At 42.6% G+C, this 6,257-nt stretch overlaps 1 protein-coding gene across 9 annotated transcripts in view; it reads left to right on the top strand.

Annotated features, from left to right (window-relative positions):
- The window catches only part of adgrb1a (adhesion G protein-coupled receptor B1a), a 196,687-nt gene that overhangs the window by 56,582 nt on the left and 133,848 nt on the right, over positions 1–6,257 (top strand). The window lies entirely within an intron of this gene.

The raw sequence follows: 6,257 nt of genomic DNA on the forward strand, positions 1-6,257 counted from the left end.
ACCCCCTCGTTACTTTCCATATTATGTGCTTCACCCCCTCGTTACTTTCCATTAGAAGCTGCTGCTCATTGGGTGAAACATATGGCGCTTCAGTAAATCTGTGATGAATACCGTGGTCTATTTAAGAAAGCCGTGAACGTGCACTTCAGCTATCTCCACCTGGCTGGACATAGCTTCACCTGTTCATCCTGGTTATCTCCACCTGGCTGGACATAGCTTCACCTGGGTATCTCCATCTGGCTGGGCATAGCTTCACCTGTTCATCCTGGTATCTCCACCTGGCTGGGCATAGCTTCACCTGTTCATCCTGGTAATCTACACCTGGCTGGGCATAGCTTCACCTGTTCATCCTGGTTATCTCCACCTGGCTGGGCATAGCTTCACCTGTTCATCCTGGTTATCTCCACCTGGCTGGGCATAGCTTCACCTGTTCATCCTGGTAATCTACACCTGGCTGGGCATAGCTTCACCTGTTCATCCTGGTTATCTCCACCTGGCTGGGCATAGCTTCACCTGTTCATCCTGGGTATCTCCACGGCTGGACATAGCTTCACTGTTCATCTGGTATCCCACCTGGCTGAGCATAGCTTCACTGTTCATCCGGTTATCCCACCTGGCTGGACATAGCTTCACTTTCATCCTGGTTTCTCCACTCGGCTGGACATAGCTTCATGTTTCTGTTATCTCCACCTGGCTGAGCATAGCTCACCTGTTCATCCTGGTTCTCTCACCTGGCTGGACATAGCTTCACCCTGTTCATCCTGGTTATCTCCACCTGGCTGAAAAGCTCACTTCATCCTGGTTATCTCCACCTGGGGACATAGTTCACCTGTCATCTGGTTATCTCCACCTGGCTGGACATAGCTGCACCGTTTATCCTGGCTCTGCAAACGAGCAAACGATTAAGCTTCGATCAGCGGATCACACTAAGTCAAGCTGCGCTTTTTCACTTATCCTGGATATCTTTATTCTATTTTTGTGCAACAGGCCCCGGGTGTGGGTGTGGGTGTTCCGTTTGGGATGAGGTCTGCTTTGTTTTACCCTAACCAATCAACGAGAGTCATGTCTGCCTCACTAATGTCATTTTCAGTGTACACGGGAGCTGCATTAGAGGTGGCGACGAGCAGCTACCTTCATGATGATCAAAGAAATATGATGTATGATGAATCAATAATCCATTAATCACTGTTAAACAAATGTCTTGTTAAAGAAATGTGAACCTGCAATGTACGGAGATGAAATGGCAGCATTATTGCATCTTTATTAATCAATATCAGGTCAGGGGTAGCCCTGTTTGTATATTTGTAATATTAATACAGCTCAACTATCTGTTTGATTGAGTCAACAGGACGGCCAACAGGAAGTACTTAACCTATATTGAGTCTAATTTGAAATTTTGATCATATGTGGTAGATGCTTCAAGTGCTTTGTAATGATTTTCTATCAATATCGATTTTGGGGGACACAAAAGGAAATATCATGAAAAATAAAATAAAAATTTTAAAGATAAATAATCCTTCCTTAATATGATAATTACATCTGAGCAGAAGTCAGTGTTTTATACGTGCACGGCTCACTTTTTGACCACAGTTCCGTGTGAGAAATATTTAACCTTTAAAGTTGAGATGACAGGTTTTAAGGCTATTTTTGGAATGTTTTGACATTCAAAGGGTTAAAGTCAAATGTTCTAGGACACACTTTGGTGATATAGGTACTTTCGGTCTAGAAATATTGTCCTTGGAAATTCATTTTGGTAGACCTGCTATGCATGATGGGTGTGATTTGTATCATGAAATGTGGTGTGGGATGAAGCAGGAAAGGATTCATTTGTAAGCGCTCCATGGACAGCAGGGGAGGCAGTGAGTGATTAAAGGATGGATGAGAGAGATGTGAGGAGATGAGAAAGCACATGACTCAATCTGAACAAAACAGACACTTTTGGGATAGCTTTAAGAAAGCCCCAGAAAGGACCAACAAAGTCAACTTCAGGTGAAGGAGGACAGATAGAACTTAACCACAATGCCACGGGATCATCTGCGCTGTGACCTTGGTTAGATAGCAGTCATTTTAAGGTGTGAAATACTCAATAAAGCTTGGAAAATAACCAAACAAGGACACAGTGTCACAGACTAAAAGCATTCTGCACCGAGACACAGAGAGACGCTCTCTGCAGTGCTGCACTAGCAAAAAAGTCCAGTCACTCGGGTAATATCTGACCATTTTGATGTATGATTTTAAAATTAAAGGCTTAAATGTCCAATTTTTACCCTTTTTCAGGCTACTCTAACATGGAATCCTCTTGTTATTCCAGATTCATAAAAATTCAGGGTGGGACAACACATATCCAGTGTGGCACTCGGGTAATATAAGACCATTCTGATGTAGGATTTTAAAATTAAAGGCTTAAATTATCTCTGGAAATGTTCTTTACATGTTTCTAGACTTACCTCACAGCTGCATTCTCGCAATATCACGGGATCATACAAGAATCCATCTTGTCAGGCTTTATGTAGTCTCGCATCGCCAGACCCCCCTCCACTGCACTGCAGACGATGGTCTGGCTAGTCTACACAGCCTTCTGGGATGGGAGGAAACATGCTCTGGTTTATTGGCATTTCTTTAAACCAATCACATTGTCATGGGCAGAGCTAATATTCTTGGGAAGGAAGTGGTTTTGGTGGAACATGTGTACGTTCAGAAGTAGTTTTAGTCGTCAACAGAAAACTCAGATTGGACAGATAGTCTAGTAGCTGTCTGGATTACCGTGCAGAGATGAGGACCAGGTAAACATAGTCCTCAGTTGGACAGATAGTCTAGCTAGCTGTCTGGATTTACCCTGCAGAGATCTGAGGACCAGGTAACCATAGTCTCAGATTGGACAGATAGTCTAGCTAGCTGTCTGGATACCCTGCAGAGATCTGAGGACCAGGAACCATAGTCTCAGATTGGACAGATAGTCTAGTAGCTGTCTGGATTTACCCTGCAAGATCTGAGGACCAGGGGAACCATAGTCCTCAGATTGGACAGATAGTCTAGCTGCTGTGGATTTACCCTGCCAGATCTGAGGACCAGGGGAACCATAGTCCTCAGATTGGACAGATAGTCTAGCTAGCTGTCTGGATTTACCCTGCAGAGAAGTGGAACGTCATGGATATAGACTAGGGTTTGTGTGTAAACTACTAGTGAGGAGCTACTGGCAGCAACATGTGAGGTTGTGATGGATGGTGGATGATAGACAGATGGTTCTTCCAATCACCTGCCACCTATTTTTTGCCTACCCATTTACAAACTATTTCCAATGTCGCCTTCCCAGATGGTTCTGTGTAACAAACCGCTGTCGGTTAACTACTTTTGGAAAAAAAAAGTAAAGGTTTTTAAAGGAATGCAATCAGTTGTTAAACCAATAACAGGCAATGTAAGGCTGAGCAGGGCAGGAGATGCCTTTGGCATCTTGGGAAAAAACAAACTTGTGTCTGGGGTGTACCTGACTCTACTAACTGTCCTAATGCATGCTGGGATAGGAGCCAGGGTTAGGTGTGTAGATTGATATAGTTAGTGGTGTTTGAACAAACAAAGTTGATCTTGTCTAGTCTGCCTTTAGAAGGAACTGCTTCTAGGTATTTATTTTTCAATCATGGTATAGAACCCATGGGATACAGCCTCACATGACGCACCGAATGTTATTTTCTTCTTTTTTTCTTAGAGCTTACTTTTTGTTGCTTCCAGTTTTCTCAAACACTGATTCCTGGCTGAAGTCGGAGGCTGGCACTCTTAGCAGGAAGAGTGACACAGCTGTAAACAAGCAATGACTTGGTGTGTGTGTGTGTGTGTGTGTGTGTGTGTGTGTGTGTGTGTGTGTGTGTGTGTGTGTGTGTGTGTGTGTGGTGTTGGGTGTGTGTGTGTGTGTGTGTGTGGTGTGTGTGTGTGTGTGTGTGTGTGTGTGTGTGTGTGTGTGTGTTGTGTGTGTGTTGTAAAGATGTCTGCACTTTCATTACCGACACATCAGTGAGAGAGTTGGGGCACAACATGAGAGTATGACAAATATATTTTAGTCACCACACACACACAAAACAAAACAATATTATGTATACACACAATTGCAAATAAAAAATCTACAGAAAGAATATATATATATATATATATATAATTTAATTTATTGACAGCCCTATACGTGTGTGTGTGTGTGTGTGTTTGTGTGTGTGTGGTGTGTGTGTACAAACGTACACAGTATGTCTATGCTATTTTCTTTTGTTTATTTGTATAGGCATAACTACATTGACCAATGCCACATTCACAAGAGTACTACATAAATGGGCAAGAGAACACTGACAGGTTTGGTTTTTACTATAACATTTCAAAGACTTGCTCGCCTGGCCTCAGACCATTTTGTTCATAGTCAGGAAGGCAGTAGAACAAGGAGAGCTTGGTGTGTGCAATAAGCTGACAGCAAGGGGAATAGAAATTGATGCTTTAAACCAGTCAGTTCTGGAAATGCCAGAACTGTGTAAAGATACATCACATCACGACTCTGATGAGTCTAATCAGTGCTGCTGCAAGACATATTGGTTGTGATGGAAGAGCAAAGAAATATAAAGACTAGACTGATGCACGTTCCAAAAAAAGTGACAGCATGTGAAAAGAAATACTCATGAAACCCTCCTGACTTGCACTTTGTTCCTCCAGTTGCTGGCAGTCAGCTGTGGTTGAGGAAGATGAATGTGAGGGCTGTGCCTCAGCCCCGACCGGACCACATTGTTGCTAAACTAAGGGATTTCCATCCCGCCTCCATAGGGAGCACTGAGGAATCTTAATGCATTAGCTCCTCTTTACACTCATCTGCATGTACACACGCAACCTGCGTGCACACACATACACACTGCAGAGAGCACTGGGTTGCACACATGGAGATATGTCGCACCAAAAAATGGCACATACACCGGCGCAACCACGCACGGTCCCTCGTGACTGAGTGTGGGTGGCTGACGGAGGGAGAGAATAAAGCAGATTTTTTATGTGTGTGTGTGTGTGTGTGTGTGTGTGTCTGTGAGCATGTGGAGAGAGCAAGGCGTGGGGTTAACCACAGGGGGCGCCGTGTGGGCAGGAATAAACAGAGCGATGGCTGTGTGGGTGTAGCGGTTGCTCCACCTGCAGGGAGCTCCACAGACTGTTTGTGAAGGCTTCACATGGGGCTTGTTCTTCTGGAACGGAGGCAGGGAAAAGACACATCTGGAGAACAGGGAAAGTTGAAATGTATGTCTCAACATGTATCCAACATATCATTAGCAAATAAAAATCGGCCTATTTTGTAAAACCAGACATTGGTGACTGGCCTTTAGGTAAGGTAGTCACTAAGGTAGCCATTCACAGATCCAGTTCCTCCAAAAACATGATCAATTAAAATCAAGCCAACTATTACTATTTTAATAGCTTAGTATTCTATGCACTAAAACGGTATAAAGGTTTTAAGCTGCCCTACACATTATTTTAGGCAGAGTTTATTTTGCAGCTTTATTTTATACAATATAAGAATTAGGGGATCCCTGCTCCATCTCACTTTCAGTTAAGGGGTCCTTTTAAATTCATTTTACGAGCACTGGAAAAGCTCTCTTTGGAATCTTCTTTTTAGTGTTTAAATTCTACCTAGCACTTTTGATCAAATACTGTATCTAGTATTTTGGAAAATCTGTTTGTATGTCTTTAACCGATGTTGTATATTGTCTCTCTTGAGAATGAGACCCATTTGTCTCAATGTGATTACCTGTGTAATGTAGGTAACCTGTAGGGGGATCGAAGCGGGAGAAGTTCTCTAGTGTTGCTTTAAGTAATGGATCTGAATACTTCTTCCGCCGTGCATTTGAGCAATTGGCGTCATTACTGCTTCACTGCTGTGCTTTTCTGTTAAAAGAACGGCTTGATTAGAATATACTGCTGCTGTTGGAGTTGCAAGAGTGAAAGTAACAAATTACATTCACTCTCTTTACTGGAATGAAGGCGTTTTTTGTAGTTGCACTTTTTTGTAGTATTTTTTTTAAAACTTTTTTTCTGAAGCACTTTTAACACGTTTCGTACTTTGGAGGTTGCATCTGTTACAGAGGGAAAAAGTCACAGTAAAACGATTGGCCCATCACACATGGGGTTACAAGACACCCAAATTTATTTAGCAAAACTTCTGGTATTATATACAAATCATTGTGTATATACACACACATGTATGTATATATATATATATATACATATACACACACAGATCATCGCAG

This window comes from Etheostoma spectabile, chromosome 6 (genome assembly GCF_008692095.1).
Source record: "Etheostoma spectabile isolate EspeVRDwgs_2016 chromosome 6, UIUC_Espe_1.0, whole genome shotgun sequence".
NCBI classification, from domain to species: domain Eukaryota; kingdom Metazoa; phylum Chordata; class Actinopteri; order Perciformes; family Percidae; genus Etheostoma; species Etheostoma spectabile.